This window comes from Pinus tabuliformis, chromosome 6 (genome assembly GCF_031772625.1).
Source record: "Pinus tabuliformis cultivar Carrire ecotype Pingquan chromosome 6, CPIR1, whole genome shotgun sequence".
NCBI lineage: Eukaryota > Viridiplantae > Streptophyta > Pinopsida > Pinales > Pinaceae > Pinus > Pinus tabuliformis.
Window position 1 is genome coordinate 2,022,989,202 of NC_142292.1, and position 18,059 is coordinate 2,023,007,260.

The following is an 18,059-nucleotide window of genomic DNA, read 5'->3' on the forward strand; positions in this document are numbered from 1 at the left end:
AGGGTCAGCAGGCAGGGATTGTGCAGTTTTTGGGAGGAACTGCTGTGGAGACTAGTAGCCAAAACTGCGCAATTCCCAAAGGGAACTGGAAACCAAAACTACGCAATTCCCTGAGGGAACTAGCAGTTGGCTGCTGGGGTCACTGGCAGCCAAAAATGCATAATTCCCAGAGGGAACTGGCAGTTGGTTGCTGGGGTCACTGACAGCCAAAACTGCACAATTCCCAGGGGGAACTGGGAGTTGGCTGCCTGGTCACTGGCAGCAGAAACTACGCAATTCCTGGATGGAACTGGCAGTCTGTTGCTAGGAGTTGTTGGCAAGGGAAACTGCACTGAGGCCGGGAGGCTGGCCTGTTGATCATCCTTGCGCAATTTCTGAGCTGAGCTGATTGTTGGGCAGTAGAAGGTCTGCTCACTAAAATTGCGCAATTTATGATATGAACAGTCGGTTTACTGTCGGGATGATTGATTGGGAAAACTATGCAATTTTCTGAGGGAGACACGGACGGACACTTGGTGTCTGTCTAACCTATCTGTGCAATTTCCTCAGTCAGATAAGCGAGTAAGGTCAGTGGCCTCTGCGCAATTTTTGAGGGGATTTAGTCCCAGGGTGACTGTCGTGTCTAACTGTCCGGGTGGCCAACATGAGAGTTGATTGAATTACTTGCAAGCAACGCAGATTGAAAAGACTAGCTTGGTGCTTTTGCGCTGTTCCGGTTGATAGTCGATCGATTCAATGGCGGGGTGATGGTCCGGCTATCAAAGGGGAGTTTGGTCATCAGAACTTCAACAAAAACGACTAAGTGTGTGAATGATCGAAAGATGCATAAGTGATCATACAAACACACACTCACATGACTCAACGACGAAACGACTCAAACCATCCAGACACACATGTTCAACATGACTGAGCGACGATGCAAATGACAAGCGTGACACTCGTGATTAACCATTCATTGATCAAGACGATGCTTGTGCGATGATGAATGTGACTCCGTTTGTGAGTGCGACAGATGCTTTCATAGCGAACGCAACAAGCACATACGAAGTGAATATTTTTAGCATAATCAGAACATGGTCGCAAGCATGACTTAGACACCATCATGCAGAAGCTTGAATGAAATGAACAAGCAAGGCGGATGCAAAGACTCACACGAGCTCACAGAGTGAACCCAATTATGCACAGTCATCAAGTGAAACTCTCAAGGGAGGCTCCAAAATTGGTGCAGGCCAAAATTTTGGAGGGTGGTTGTAGCCTCTACAACACTTTCAAATTTGGAAATCAACTCTTTAATTTTGTCTTGTGTCTAATGTAGACCTAGAATGACTCCTTTTTCAATATCATCATACTGACCTTTGAGTTCATCAGACAAATATGTTGTGGCTCTAGTGCTTTCTCAGACAAAACCTTTAAGAGTGGAAACAGAAAAATTGAAATTCATTCAAATTTTTATTCACAGTATTCATAGAGACTTGTAGAGACTCAATTTGCTCTTTCTATGCAAAATGAGTTTAGGCATGTACAAAGAGACCTTTGAGGGCAGTATTTGTCCAATTTAACTGCTCACTGACTTTTTGGATTCTTCCATTCGTGCCTGAGACAGAGTCATCTTTCAAAACTAAAAGGGTGGCTTTGGCAATATTTTACTTTTCTCCCAACGCAATTCTTTTATATGGTGGAAAGACTGATGGGGATTTGATCTTTGTACCATCTGAAGTTGTCCATTGGTGCGTTGTGGAGCTTTCCTCAGAAATCATTTGTATTTCTGTACTAGTTTATTGCTTCTTCCATTCATAGAAACAAAACTAATATTTTGTAAGATTCACATATTCCTTCCATGTCAATGAAAGATTATGTTTTTCTTCCATGGATGTTGTTAAATTAAAGTCATTGGAATTTGACTGTGAAAATAGATCCCAATTCAACATGTTTTTCATCCATGTTGAATTAATCCTATGTTTTTGACATCCTTCCATGAGAGAAAAGAATTTGTACATTTTAGGTTTGGTTGGATTTTTACAGTCATCTGGGAGGAAATTTGTAAAGTGACAAGAAGGGATAAGTGAGTCCATCTGCTCAAGATAACCAATTCCATACTTTGGCATACCAACAGGTCGCATTTTACTAAACATCTCAGTGAGCCGTGGATCTTCATTTTCTAAGGACGGGAGGTCATGGATGACAAGGACTTCATCATGAGGGAATGAGATGTCGTTGCATTTAGGATTTGGACAAGAGTTGTTTAACAAAGCAGAAGGAGCTTCTCCAGTTCTTGGGTTATGATTTTTATGGATGGTCAAATGTACAAGGTTTTATATATTGGCTAGAGATTGGCAAGCATGGCATTTAACTTCGAGTTCAAAAAAATTTAAAACTTGAGCTAGTATTCAATATGGAGACAATTTGTACATATGGAAGATGATGTGGTAGATGCTTCATCAAGAATGGGTTTAGATCTTCTGTAATCTGTTACTTCCTGTCCTATCTGTCTTCTGGGAATAATAGTTTTGCAGGGGAAAGATGGGACTGCAGAGGCATAATCTTCTCTGATTTGTGCATAAGTAATGTTTTGAATTTTTTGGTGTTCTGGGAATATCTATCATCCAACTCTCAGGAAAACTTAGCTCTTCCCATTTTATTGTTTGGTGTTCAATATTCTGATTATGAGCATCTGTGAGAACGACCACACTTGATTTTGACTCTTGGCTAGGAGAATGCAAGACTGCAAGATAGAGGGTGTTAGTATGACGGAAACAACCTCTAGTGTGGATGGAAATATTTGTTCTTTTTCTCCGAATATCAAAACCAGAAGTCTTTATCTGCAATTGAAGTATGTCTTTGATGTGTTCATCATACACATACAGAGAAATTTGGATAGCAATCAAACCAGACAGGTCCGTTTGACAGGGGTGCAAAAATCCCTCCAAGAATAGAATCAATATATTTGTTGTGAGTCAGGTCTCTAATAGTAGCTAAGATAAAAGTGTTCAATCCTATGTGGGTTAGAGCAGAAATTCCCACCCGGATGCAACCAAGATGCACATAAGAAGTATTATGCTTTCTTTCTTATTTATGTAATTCTTTAGGATCTAGAAGAAGAATAGACTGAATTGTTTTAGCATTCTCTTGGACCTGACTGACACATTCTTTTACAGAAACATGGGTAACAGCGTTGAGGTGAAACATAGAAAGGTCAGCATACACATCTGATGGACTAATTGATGGGAGTTTCCAGCATGAAGCAAGCTGGTTTTCGACTATTTCTATCTCGACAGAATTTATTATAGAAGATGAAGCTTTATCAAAGAGATTTGCAATATCTATATTACTGGAACTTTGTTCTTGGTCTTGAATTTCTCGGAAAGAAACAGATCTTCTTCCAGCTTCCATTTTAGATAAAGAAGAGTTTATAGTATTACCCGGTGAACCAGACGTTACTGGCTCTGATACCAATTTGACCACGTGGCCGCAGAGATTTCCTCCGACAGAGAATGAAACTTGCAGAGCAAATGAATGTAAGTCTTGGTTTTTTACTTAAGCAAAGTAATTATTTACATTAAAGTAATTAAAGTAAGTTTTAAGGTAATAAATGTTGCATGTAGGGTAGTCCCTTTTAAACAAAATTGAATATAAAATTATTTAAATGAATATGAAAATATTTATAAATTTATTGTACAATCAATTATTAATTTTTGTTACTACATTAAAAAAATATATATTTAATGTTTTTCATTAAAAAAATCAAATAAATAAATAAATTATTTTTGTTTTGGCAAAATAATTCTTTACAATGATAATATCTTCCAAATTTTTCTGCAAAATACTCCCACTGCTGAAAAGAAATGAACTTAAAATATTAAACATGTAAATATTGTAAAAACAATGCAAAGTTTCATTATATAACAAGGGCTACATAGTAGCTATTCCTTGCCGCTAAGTTTAAAGATAGGTAAATTAAAGTGAAAAACAATAAAAGAGTTGTGTGACATTGGCTATCAGAAAGATTGGCTATCAAAACTGTTGACTAGAATTCAAATGTGTGCAGAATGAACATTTCGTTCCATTATTTACGAAGGGCTTATTTACTATCCAAAAAGGTGTTAAGTAGTTTTGAGCGGGATTTGTATATAGATAGGATGATCTTAGTTCGAGTGAAGTAGTTTTGATGCAGGCCTTTGAAGAAATCAAATGAAATCAGATTAATCTACATTCAATTAAGTTAGTTTTTAAGTTTTTATGCAACTAAAAAAAATTACATTTTTTTTTTTGGAAATTTTTATATGATGTAAATAACTATAAACTTTACCCAAGACTAAATAACTATAAGTGTTAGCTTCACACCTGCAATGAGTACTTTGACTCCAAGTATTTCATCGTTGATTAAGAAGCATTGAAAACTATGGATTGTTTTCAAAACTTTGGGAGCATGTTTATAAAACAGAACATGAATAATTCTAATTTTGTTGTTTTGAGAAGGCCATTTCTGGTGTTTTCCTCATGTTGGTCAACATGTCCAAAATACATTTCCATTGGTTGACTATTGTTTATTTTGAGACTTCTGTGGTATGAATGCCCAACTAGGCTTGTTTTCAAGTCCTTTATTTTCCCTGTTCCAGATACCCTTATTTGCTCTACATGGTGGGTTATGCAGTGTTAGATAGAGACGATGCTTGTGCAAATAGGGAAGACTTTTTCACATTATCTGCTTAGTCGCTCATGCTAGTCTGAGTCAGATTCTCCTTAGAAAGTAAAGGGACAATATTCCTTCCAAATTTGCATTAAGAATACAAGTGGCAAATCCTCGCTTTTTCAGACACTAAGTGTAACTGGTATAGTATGGGACTACATGAATTCACCATAATTTACTAGTTACCTCACATAGCATATTGTAAAATTGCAGAAAAACAGAACAAGTTTCACACTAGGAGGGATTCTTAATTCTAAAGTTCAGTTTTAGCGGTGCAATAAGCTTATGACAATAACATAATATCCCCTGTCATTTGTCCTCTATAACTTTGTTAAATATCTGGAAATTGGCAAGGATATATGGTTCTAGTATTTAATAATTTATGTTGAATAAGAAATTCATTCTAGCTCAAAATCTAAGTTACATTCACATACGGGTATATGATATTTTGCTTTTATTTTAAAGGAAGAGCCATTTTGAAAGAACACATTCCCCTTACCATTGAGATGTACCTGCTATATAGGCGACAATAAGATACGATGAAGAATAAGCACATTAAGTTGATAACTCAGTCATTTAGCATACAATATTGAGACAAAGTCCAAAAGTAGTACATTGAAGACATTCTCATATATCTAAGTAAACTTCAGACCAAATATAAGAAATCTTTCCATCTACAATTGTAGCGCAAAATATTTCCTGATTCATTTCATTTATGATCAGGTGCACGGAGGGTTAGTCAGTAAAGAATTCCACCAAACATTGAGTATAGTATGAGTTTCAAGGGGCAGTTTTGCATACAGTATATACATAGGCATATCGCTACTTTGGAGGCATGTTATATAGAAAAAAACTCTTGAGAAAAGAAAAGCCTCCATTGTATGGAAACAATGGGGTTGTTCTATGCAAACAAGGGCAACCGACACATGCATTATTAAAGAGGCACATCTTATGCAAAGAAGGCTCAATCAAGAAAATGAAGTATAGAGAATAAAGAGCCATGTTTACTCTTAATAAATAATGGTACCTGCATAACTAAGAAGACAAATTCCAACAAAAAGAATGTCATAATGAAATAAAGAGCCTCTTGAAACTCTTAACATATGATGACAGTGGCACCTGCCTGTAATTTCATTATAGGCTAGTAAACATAGGTTGTCAATGGGAAGGCTATGGATGAAATATTACGTTGGCATCCAAATTTGATGAACGCGAACGTTGTAGGGTGACTTTGGAAGAGAGGTTAATAGGAAAGATCGATGTGACTTTAGAATATGCTAATAGAGTTTTGATGAAAGGGATCCAACGCATTACCATTTGAGAGACTATGATCAAAAGCATCCTGCCTTGTTGGAGAAAGACTTATAGGCTAGCATTAAAAGCAACAAGGCAATCAATAGATCAAAATTAATTTTTTGTAAACCAAAACAATTGAATAGGCCCCTACTTAGGATCATTATGCAATGGTGTTCAATGCATGATGTCATATGGTCATCATTATCTAGAAGCCAAATGATTGAATATTGTTTAAAATTCCATGATTGCATAACTATCTCCACCGCAACAATGTTACATGGAAGTGGAAGAATTTCTTGATAGAAATTCTATAGTACAAATTGAAATCAAGTAGCTATGTTGGACATAAAAATGACACGAAGCATATAGAAATATTCATAATTTCAACAATATAATTTGTTTTACTTTAAAATCTCAAAAAATAAAATAATATAAAATTTAGTTTGTAGATGACACAAAGTGTATATAGAAATATTCATAACTTCAACAACAATACATGCATTCTAAAATTATAAAAAAATAAAATAATATAAATTGTAGTTAAAAAATTTAAATTTTAGATTTTATTTCTATATAAAAACTATAAAAATAAATATAAATAATAATCATTAGATTTAAAATTAAGAAAGGCCTAGATTTGGAATTTTTATAATTTGACTAAGTATGCATTAAAATGTTAGATTGTAAAGTAGTTATAATATGATTTAGGAGGTTTCACTAAATTAATAATAGGTCAGTTATGCACCGATTGCAATATCCTTGCCTTGCAATAGGGATAATAAATAACATCATCAATGGCACACATGATGTAATGTATAATTTGAAAAGGTACCTAGTGCATATTACAAATTGACATTAGAGCAAGTTTGTAATCTTCAAAGTCTTAGACATTCATGGATTAAGCACTACACATGGCATGATGAAAATAAACAAACTTTTGGGTATAAGGCTAATAAGGTTAAATTATTACAAATTGACATTAGAGCAAGCTTGTAATCTTCAGAGTCTTAGACGTTCGTGGATTAAGCACTACACATGGCATGATGAAAATAAAGAAACTTTTGGGTATAAGGCTAATAAGGTTAAATTAATACTAGAGAATAAATCATTATTAAATCCAATATTTTTCCTCTAACGTTCTTCTTTCCTCGTGAGTCGTACCTCTGTTCTTTCCTCAAGAGTCGTACCTTTGCACTTTAGGCATCTATTTGTTTCACTTTTTGACTAGACAAATTTTGCAAAGGGCAAATATCCAATATGTAGCTTGAAAAAACTTGAAATACTTTGACACTGTGAATTAAAACTTCTTATAAGATTCATCTATATAAATAATATTGCAAAAAATAGACTGGTATGTATATTTCAATAATATAGCCATCATCAATAATATTTCAAAATATATTGATACTATTATTTTGAAATTTATATACCCATTACCAATTTATATTTATAGAAGTAAAATTAAAGAGATTTACTCAATTGTTCTTAGATAGGTAATTGATATTATTAACTTCCAATTCTCCCTCTATATGTTAGCCTCATCTTTTAGTTAGGAAATGGTAGTTCTTCTAGTGTTTATCTTCTATTTACAAGTTCTTGGATTTAATTATGAGCTTTCAAGAAATAGTTTAGAGAAAATTATTTTCCTTACCTTCTTTGTAACTTGTACTTACAAACTCAATCAGAAATTTATTATTTAAAACTTAAAAATCTCGTAATAGTTAATTTAGTAAATTATTTTGAAGTTCATACTATTTCTACTATCTTCACAACCAAAACACATAACACTAAAAACACTATTATTTTTTATTTCAATTTCCAAACTCATATAAACTTAATATAAAAATTGTTATTTAACATTTATAAATCTTAATTTAATAAATGATGTAGAGGTTAATACTATATATATGGAATTATACGGTCAATCTTGGTTAATCCGCAAGTCCCTATTTCCCTTTATAAACATTGATTTGTTTTAGTTTTCTTCCGCTGTCGATTGAGTGGCTTGAATTAGTTTTTATAATTTTTAATAATTTCCTCATAAATGAGGAGGCAATCTGACAATTACTATTAAATTGTAATTTTTAATAATTTCCTCGTAAATGAAGGTAATTTGACAATTACTACTCAAAAAATTGAGGGACATTGTTTTTAATATTGACGGTAAATTTAAAATCTAAAAGATTTGATATTATATATTTTTATAAATATCAAAAATTAAATAAAAATAATATTAGATTTAAATTTTGTTATTTGAAAATAATAATTTAAAATTTAAAAGGTGTGATATTATAGATATTTTATAAATATCAGAAATTAAATAAAAATAATATTAGATTTAAATTTTGTTATTTAGAAATAATTTTTTTTGTTAGGGTGAGGAATTATGCTCTTTAAGTAGTTTTTAGTTATTGTAATTTAAGTTTTTAAAGTAAGTTTGTTTTTGTTCTCTTTTTATGTTATGTTTTTCTCTGTGAGTTAAATTTAGTGGCTCTATAAATTTTCTTGAATATAATTTTTTTTGGATTTTTTCTAGGTCTTTTCTTGTGTCCTTAACAAGTTATCTGTTGACTCTTAGGAATAGAAAGATGCTCTTGTTTGTCTGAAAAGATTGTTGCTATCGAAAAGGAATTGCAAAATGCTCTTGTTTGCCTGAAAAGATTGTTGCTAGGAATAGCAAGATACGAACCACCGCATAGATTTAGTCACTTTAGAGTTCATAAGCCTAGAAGCCAATAACTAGTTGGGATTTGAATTTGGGTAGGGAAGATAACAACCATTACCTCAACCATCCTACATAACCTCAATTAACTTCTAAATTTTGATTTATTATAAAATTGAGATTAATTTTTAAATTTACATATAAATTGATTTGTAAAGAAATATGTTAACAATTGAAGATTCAAAAATATTTGATAAAAGTAAAAACATACTCAATTATGGAACATTAAGTTATTTAAAGTGATGTGATCATCAATTAGTTGTTTCAATAATCTTTCATTAATCAATAATACTGGTTAATAAGTATCCTATCTCATCTTTAATTTGATGATTGAATTATAATTGACTTTTTAGCTTTCTATATATATAAGTTTATTATATTTAAAATAAAAATGATATATCTAGCTTTTCTATTAAAAAATATTATATTTAAAATAAAAATAAACTATCTAATATTTTATATTAAAAAAATATTTTATTTTATACCATATACATGGGTCAAAATTTTGATAATTGAATTATAATTAACCTTTTAGCTTTCTATATATAAGTTTATTATATTTAAAATAAAAATTATATATCTAACTTACTCTATTAAAAAATATATTAGGTTTAAAATAAAAATAAAATATCTAATATTTTATATTCAAAAAAATATTTTATTTTATACCATATATAAATGAGGTCCAAAATATTTTATTTTATTTTGAATTGGAAGTGAGGAAATCTGTATAATGCTCAAGGAGGGGAAATTGAAAGAGGCTGCTCTTCTTTGTGCCTTATTGGGCTTTGCATTTCAATTGTTCTTCGTGCTGTCGTTATTGCAACTCGTTCCCTCGTTGCAATAGTTGCAGCCCCTGTTCTGGTTACTTTTCTAGTTAATTTTATCAAGAAATTACAATGTGAGTCTATGAATTTACTAATGAGACACAGTGTACAACTGGATATGGAAACCAAGGGAGCTTATATTTTGAATAAATATCTGGACACTGATATGGTGTAGTCTTTAATGGAACTTTTTGCAAGTTTTTCTGATGGGTTTTTCTGGTCAAATATCTCTAAAAATCCGGCAGCAATTTATTGAAATCTCAAGTTTGATAGGTAATTTCTGCACAATAAAAGCGTCCTAGGGGTTTTTCAGGGTGCTGAATCCAAATATGCAGTTAAAAAACCATTTTAAATAATACAAATCAAGATTAACCTCAATTTTTTCCGCCGGATTATGTCACTGGAATCTCCAAAAAGTCGCACTAAAAATAATTCCTAATCACGTCTGCACAACGAGATTGATAATAATAAAGTCCAGATCAGATTTTGCCTGCACATAAAAGATGGCAGGTATCATATTCAAGAACTTGTAAAGCAATTACGAAAAACTGATTTCAGTTTTGCCACGACATTGGATGAAATTGAAGACCATGTTTACTTGTGTTTCATCAATATCAATAGAACGGGGAAACTCCTTGTTCAAGAAATCCCCATGCAACAAGAAGTATGAAATTTCGAAACAATTTCAAGGCATTATTTTGACTCTCAAACATTGATTAAGAACTTTAGAATCATTGGAAAAATAATATGGCCACCCTATTTAGCTTATTCTACATGACTTTGAGAAAACAATCATGGACATGTTTGATTTATTTATTGTGGGCTTGGGATTTGCATGGTTGAGAAAACAATCATGGATATGCTTGATTTATTTATTGTTGGCTTGGGATTTGCATGGATAGATTTCTCTAGTGAAAACATGCATTGTGCCTTTAACATAAAAGAATGGCTAAATAGAAAATAACCTTTCGCCTCCTGTATAGGAAAACTCAAGTCCTAAATCCAATGCCCACTTTATGTTTGGGATGAAAAAGTTGGTAGTCCCTTACTATTAATCAAGATTCCATTTAACAAGAATTATGTCTACCTGACAATGTAGAGTGATTGCATTAATGAAAAATAGGTGATTGTATTAATGTGAAATGTAGAGTGATTGCATTAATGAAAAATAGGTGATTGTATTAATGTGAAATATGGAAAAAAATAAAAATAGAGAGAGTTCGAATTATGAAAGTAAGTGGAAGAGATTTGGTTTGGAAAGGAGTTATCAAGAGATCACATTAATATTAAATCACCTTTCAAGTCAGCAGCACAACCGAGCCACCAAAATCACGTATTACAAAGCAGTTTACAATAACACATAATAAAATAAATAAATTATTCTATAAAGTTCAATATTGTTAAAAAAAAAACGAATCGATAAAATTAACATTGTTCAACTCAATTACTGAATGCATAATAAGAGCAATATGAGCAATGTGGTGGAATTTCACTGTTTATATGCATACATGAATCGTGTGTATTTAACTTATTTGATTAAAATGATATATGTAAATTATTTGGTTGAAATGATATATGTGAATATGAAAAAAAAAAAACTTTATTAAAAAATTATATATTTGAAATTTCAATTATATTTTTATTTTAAAAGTATCTATAACTTTAAAATAATTGATTTTAGATAACAACAAAAGTATTTCAAAATTTATGCAAAAAATACATTGAAATATATATAAAGAAAGAAAATTCTTCAAAATAAATATTTTTCTAATATTTATTTGAATAACATTAAAAAAAATTATTCATATTAAAATTAAAATATAATTAATAATAATAAATTTTATTTCATAATTATTTTTCATAATTTTTAATGATGATGATGATGGTTAACGTCCACTGAGACCAAACTTTGGAACTATTTAATTTGATTTAAGATTTTATTCCTATGTTCAAAAAGCTTGGAGAGAAGCAGTCAGTGTTGCAACAAAGATTTTGAAACTAAGCTCTAATGTGGTTGTACATGGAGCACTCTAAGAGGAAGTGATTTTCATCCTCGATGTTCTTATATCTTTCCATCCATGGTGTTTTAGGAACTGCGCAACGACCCGTTTCACTATGGAGCTCATGAGAGTTTGTTCTAATCTTGGCTATATTAATTTTCCTCTTTGAGCTAGTTAAAACAAAGAGACGCGAGCTCATGAGAGTTCATTCTAATCTTGGCTATATTAATTTTCTTCTTTGACCTAGTTAAAACAAAGAGACGCTTTCGATCTTCTAGGGTGGGGTTGATGACCTCCTTATAATATCTTAATTTTCTTTTAGCTACTAAATCTTTCTCACACCACATTTTTTCTTTGAACTTAGAAGTAACAATATTTTTAATGTTATTAATGTTTTGCAATGCAACATTCTCCTCGATCTCCCAATGGTTTAACCAGGCTCTGGTGTCTTTATACCAACCTCGTTTGAGCCTTAGGTGGTTTTGTCTAGAATTTAAAGCTAGCTTAGGAAGTCTATGGTCTCCTATGTTATTGAGTTAGTGCTTGTAAAATAGAAGCCTAGTCATAGCTAGGCTCTCGATAGGGGAAAGACCCACTTCTATAAGGATAAATAATAAGTGTATGTATATATATATATATATATTATTTCATAAATATTTTTCATAATTTTTAATAATACTTTTAATTCAAAAATAAGAAATAAGATTTTATTATTATATTTTTCAAATTTTCTTATTAAATTATTTTATTTAAAAAAAAATCATTCATACATTATTAAAATAAAATATTTAATCTTGCATTCTAGAGAATATATTTTATCAAATTTGTTAAAAACTTGCATTTAGCTTTATTCAATGCAAAGAATAACTTAGGTGAGAAAGAACAACACCACATTTACTTTGACTAAAATGTTATCATTATAGATATATATCTTACTAGATTTATTAAAAACTTTCACCTAACTCTATTTGCAAAAAATAATTTATACACAAAAAAAACATTTTCACTAAAATATTATCATTAAAAATACATAATCTATCAAATTTACCCAAAATTAAACTTATACATAATCTTAATTGAAAAAAATTACTTAATTATATAGATGACAAAATTTATTTTCTCAAACACATTGACACACAATGCAAATATGACTAAAGAATTTGAGTTTACATAAAATTTATAAAATATTTTTAAAGTACCATAACCTTAAAATTGCAAATATTTAAATTATTATTTTTAATAAAAAATTATCTTTTAAAAATTGTACCTTCTCTAGACACAAAATAAATTAATAAAATTTATAAAATTATGTTATTTATACATCTTTCTTCATACAGGAAAGGAGTAATGTCGAGAAAATTGTTTTTTTTTTTTTTCTTTTTTAAATACATATAAAGAAAATCCTACTTGCGATCATTTAAATAGATTATCAATAAAAATGTAAGCAAATATACTATGATAATTAAAAAAATTATAAATGGCAATAGATAGTACAGTATGATTCTATTATAAACACATAATTATATTTAAAAAACAAGAATTTCAACATCATTAAATATAAGCAAATGCATTATGATAATTAAAAAAATTATAAATGCCAAATGATAGTACAATATGAGTATATTATAAATATATAGCTATATTTAAAAATTAAGAATTTAAAAATTATAAAATTATTAATAATCATGACTTATTCTTTCAATAATATATTGTTAAATAGATATTTAAATATATTTTTTTGTAATGAAACATTTTCTTTGCGCTAAGTTGTAATATAACAATCAATAGTGAAAGTGATATTATTAATGCTTTTAATTAAAACTAACCAAATACATATATTCATTTATATTTTTTATTATAGCTTATATTGTTTTTTATTTAGAATATATTTTATTTTTATTTTAAAAGGGCACAACTCCATGTTGAAGGCATATGGAATTACATATCACCCTCATATTGGGTTGTAGAATGCACCTCTAGACTGGCTCAATCATCATTTCAAAATATTAGTCACAATACCAACCTTGTTAACCTATCAAATCACTAAATTTATGGTGATTTTGAAATACTTCACTTAATATTTTTAATACAAAAATAAAATCTTAAAGGAATTTCATCTCTCACTTTTCTTAAAATCCAAATAAATTACTTTCAATTTTAATAAATATTAATCATCATCATCATCATCATCAATCATTTTATCTGTGACACATTACTATCTTAATCTAACCTTATCAGTGTCGAAAACACTTTCATCTTCATGGATATTGAACTTTATACATGGTGAAAAACTTTTACCTCTTCACTAATAAATCTCATATTTATTTTTATACATATAAAAATATTTTTTTAAAATAAAAAATATTATTAAAATATAGATTTCCATAGAAATAAATTTAAATGGTAAAAATAAAACTTTTAAAACATAATTCAATTAAAAATATTAAAAATTAAAAAAATCAAAGTTAAATAAACAAATATATATTTCAAAATATATATATATTTTTTTGTCAAGTTGTTTGTGTCCTTCAAAGATGACTACAAGCTTAATCTTTGGCTTGAGGAGCTACCACCTAGAAGCATCTAAGCCTTCAAAATAACTTTCAAAGTAATTTAACAGTCCATCCCATCACGATCTATTCTTATAGTCCACTCCATCACGGTTTAGCCTATTTGCACAAAATACTAATTATTATTTATTTTTATTTTTTCTATATATATATATATATTCAGTAAAATAAACTATTTTTACTTTATAAAATGAAAATTTAAAATAAGATAGAAGCCCATTTTTTAAAAATCATTAGAATAAAAATTAATTAACAATATTTTTTCGCTTTATTATTATATAAAAATATTTAATTATAAAACATATTACTTCAATTATTTTCTCATAAATATTTAAATAAAAAATATTATTTATAATAATTTCATATATATTTTTATTTAATAATCAAGTTAATTTTACTAATGTAATTTAATTATATAATCTTGATAAATGAAAAATAACATAACTAACATTCCATATTAAATATGGAACATTGAACACAAACAACACATTTATGGACAAAATTAACATTTCATTATTTAAAAGCCTATATTTCGGCTAGATTTTCAATTCTTAGGGATGATAGACTTCAATTTTACCACCGATTAACGTTTCAAAAACTACCACAGTACTGCCCACCGTTGGGAATTTTTTTTTGGGTAAAATGTCAACTTTATGGCCAGAATTTTCAAGGTCGCTACCTTGCTGTAATACTTTTTTGTATAAATATTTTTTTTTTTGTATAAATACATTTTGTAATATTTTTTTGTATAAATATTTTTTATTTTTTGTATAAATATTTTTTTGTATAAATACATTTTGTAATACTTTTTTGTATAAATATTTTTTTTGTATAAATACATTTTGTATAAATAATAGGAATAGATCAATTGAGGAATATATATATATATATATATATATATATATATATAATAATAGGAGTAAACCCATTAAGAAAAAAAACGTATCATGCAAGGTAATTCAGCCTTATTGGCTAGTGTTTCACAATTCGTTGTTGATCGATGACTTCACTAATGTGCTTTTACCAGGATTAGATATTTAATGTTAAAAGCCAAGGCCAAGAACAATATGGAAAACATATTTCAAACATTCTACATTTACTTTTAAAAATAAACTCTCAAATTCACAAATAATAAGTTTTAATCTCTCAAATTCACTAGGATAAGTTTTAATTTTTAAAATAAAATTTCTAATTCACATTAACAAAAATATAAATGCCAAAAACGCATTAAAAAATTTACAATTGAAGCCAACTTTGAAAAAGTTGTTATAATCTTGCTACTCTGGCATAGACTCAAGAAGTAAACTGAAGGCTTAGAATAACATTCATTGGATAAGTTTTAATTTTTAAAATAAAATTTCTAATTCACATTAACAAAAATATAAATGCCAAAAAGGCATTAAAAAATTTACAATTGAAGCCAACTTTGAAAAAGTTGTTATAATCTTGCTACTCTGGCATAGACTCAAGAAGTAAACTGAAGGCTTAGAATAACATTCATTGATTTGTCTTCGCAATTCATTTTTTTAAAGATTACACAGAAGTAGTAAAAAATAAGTATAAATCAAACGCATGTACATGCACAAAACAAATACAAATGGAAAAAATAAAAAATCAATTGCTAAGATCGGTCAGACACAACATAAATGTTTAGGGTAAACCCATTGCTTCTAGTTCCATCTCTAATACAGACAATCCTTTCTCTTTATTATTATTATGTATTTTTAGTCCCTGTCGTCAGTCATGGGACCATAGTAATTTTGGGACCATAGTAATTGAAATGGTCTTTTTTTTTTCAGAGAAAAGAACCAGCATGGTTTTATATTAAGAGAATATAAAAGGACATATAACAATAGGACATATAACAATACATGAGGCAAATGGACGAGCTATAACGAGCCTCCCAACAGTTTGCAGAGCCTCCCAACAGTTTGCACCAAGTAACCACGGATAGCCATCTAAATAACCATATGTCCAAAGTAACCACAGATTGCGACAGATTACAGAAGTTGGTCCCTTTAGCATTAGTTAGTATGACATGTAATGTAAAGTTTTTAAGCCCTGTACCGACAGATTACAGAAGTTGGTCCCTTTAGCATTAGTTAGTATGACATGTAATGTAAAGTTTTTAAGCCCTGAAATTTTTACAGCTTATGAAATTTATGTATTAGTTTTTAGGACCAATCTACATAATCATCGTCTTATTTGGCCTCATACCAGGGCATATGAGGCCAAAATTGAAACAAATCGAAACTAAAATGAACTAATGCTAGCCTTAAATCTCAAACATTTTATGTTAATACAGTTTCTCAAACATTTTAGGTTAATCAAACTGTATTGTCCACCGCTAAACTATATTTTCCATATTTTCCACCACTAATATTGTCCACGGCTACATGTACTACTACCACACTTCTGTCTAGATGTATCAGGTGTCATCACTTTTGTTTACATGTAACTAGGTGTATTTCATACGCTTGGCGACGTTGTGTATCTATCCCGTAACTAGGTGTATTTCATACGCTTGACGACGTTGTGTATCTATCCCCACGCTAGAAGAAAACAAAAACACCTCAAGAAAAACAAGATTTCACCTCCTCGATGCTCTGCATTAACAATATTTCTTTTAGATAGCTAATTCACTGGAGTAGAGAACTTACGGGAGGAACCAGGCTCTGTATTAGCTACTTGTTATTGCTAGCCTCAAGCGAAGGGTCTTCAAGCGGAGGGAGGAACCAAGCGAGGGTTGGTCGAACACGGATGGTTGTTGTTTGTTGGGAGAGAATCCACCAGGATCATCTGGTTCTTCATTTGGAACATCTGGTGCTTCATCCCTAACATCTGGCTTTGAATCCCTATTATGAACATCTGAATCACGATCACAAGCATCTGGGTAAGCATATGTTATATAGAGATATGCTTTAGTTGCTTCACATGCAGGCTGATTATAGAATAAACTAATAAAAATGTCATTTTTTTTTTAAGGCTGACCTGGAAATACGAGTTTACCATGGTGAGGGACCTCTTCTCGCAACATACATCAGACCATCTACAACCTCAAATCGGGTTGACAACTTCTCCTCTAATGATTTCACTATTTAGGTATAACACATTAAGCTAATGTGGGGTGTTGCCACCTATGATGTTATTGAGGAAAATTCAATAATAAAAGATGGCCTTCGTCCCTCCCTATGCCCACTGCCAAAGCGAGATTGAACCCTGTGTTGCCACCTATGATGTTATTGAGGAAAATTCAATAATAAAAGATGGCCTTCGTCCCTCCCTATGCCCACTGCCAAAGCGAGATTGAACCCTAGGCCGACTTTGTGTCGCTGGCTTTGTTGCTCATATTCCCTCCCGGAATTTTTAGCATTTGTTCACAAAATCGTGTAATTACATTGCAAGGGTAGAAATTCAAAATGCATGGTGATTATAAACTACAAACTCTCATTTGTGAAACGATATATATTCGAAATGTTCAACCATCTAAGCTTTTAAGTTCAAAATTCCATACTAATAAGATGCCATCTCGGTTCATTTAAAAATTATAAATACCATACATCTGTAACAGTTGCAATGTACTTGTCATCTCCATTATGGAAGTGAGTACCACCACCAGGGAAATTGATCTTATCTCCATTCACTATCATCCAATTCTGATATGATTTTTCCTCTGTCAGATGTGTATGAGGTATATTCACTTTCCATACTTCATCCCTACTTGCTGGCCATTTGATAGGAACCTGAATAAGATATAGATATAATTTTGTGACTTCTACCAACACAGGACCTCAGATCCCAGAACATTAGTCATCCAAATATTTAAAGTAAAAAGGTTGGTATTAAAAACAATACCTAGTAGAAGTGATTACAAAGTGAAACTGAAACTAAAACTGTAAATTCGGGCGAAATTGAATATACAGGAATAAATTGTGAACAAAACGCAAGATAAAATTA